The 559-nt window shown below is 38.1% G+C and overlaps 1 protein-coding gene across 3 annotated transcripts in view; it reads left to right on the forward strand.

The window, feature by feature from the left end:
- The window catches only part of GABPA (GA binding protein transcription factor, alpha subunit 60kDa), a 29914-nt gene that overhangs the window by 7742 nt on the left and 21613 nt on the right, over positions 1 to 559 (forward strand). The gene's annotated exons all lie outside the window — the stretch shown is intronic.

Genomic DNA, 559 nt, shown 5'->3' on the forward strand with positions numbered 1-559 from the left:
ACTATATTACTAAACTTGAATAGGATAAATGTTGAGAAGGCAGCTGAGATTTAAAATCTTAGATTTTTAATAGAGCTTTTTCAACATATTTTATTATCCTAGCTTCTTCAGCAAATTAAAGATAAACTACATTATTATCATTCAGATGTGTGTGAGTATCCACACACATTCGTTTATTCATTTGTATAACAGATTGGTCCAAAATTTAGCAGCTTAAAACATTCATCACATGTTACTGCACAAAGTTTCTCAGAGTCAAGAATCTGGGAGCAGTTTAGCTGGGCCCAGGGTATTCACAAGCTTCAGTTAAGCTATCAGCCCAGACTACCATCCCCTGAACAAGTTGATTGGGGCTAGCGTATTTACTTCCAGAATCACTCGGGAGACTTGTGCAAGAGCAGTCACTTCATTACCACAGTTGCTTCTCTTGTGGCTGCTTGTGATGTGCTTCTGGCTACCCCTAACACAGAGCATCCATCATGATTAAAGCCACAGCGTCTTTTTAAATAGCATAGCATAAGAATCAGTTTTACCAATTACGTCTTAGTCTTCTGCTCAC

This window comes from Condylura cristata, unplaced genomic scaffold (genome assembly GCF_000260355.1).
Source record: "Condylura cristata isolate star-nosed mole 26May11 unplaced genomic scaffold, ConCri1.0 scaffold00003, whole genome shotgun sequence".
In the NCBI taxonomy this organism is placed as follows: domain Eukaryota; kingdom Metazoa; phylum Chordata; class Mammalia; order Eulipotyphla; family Talpidae; genus Condylura; species Condylura cristata.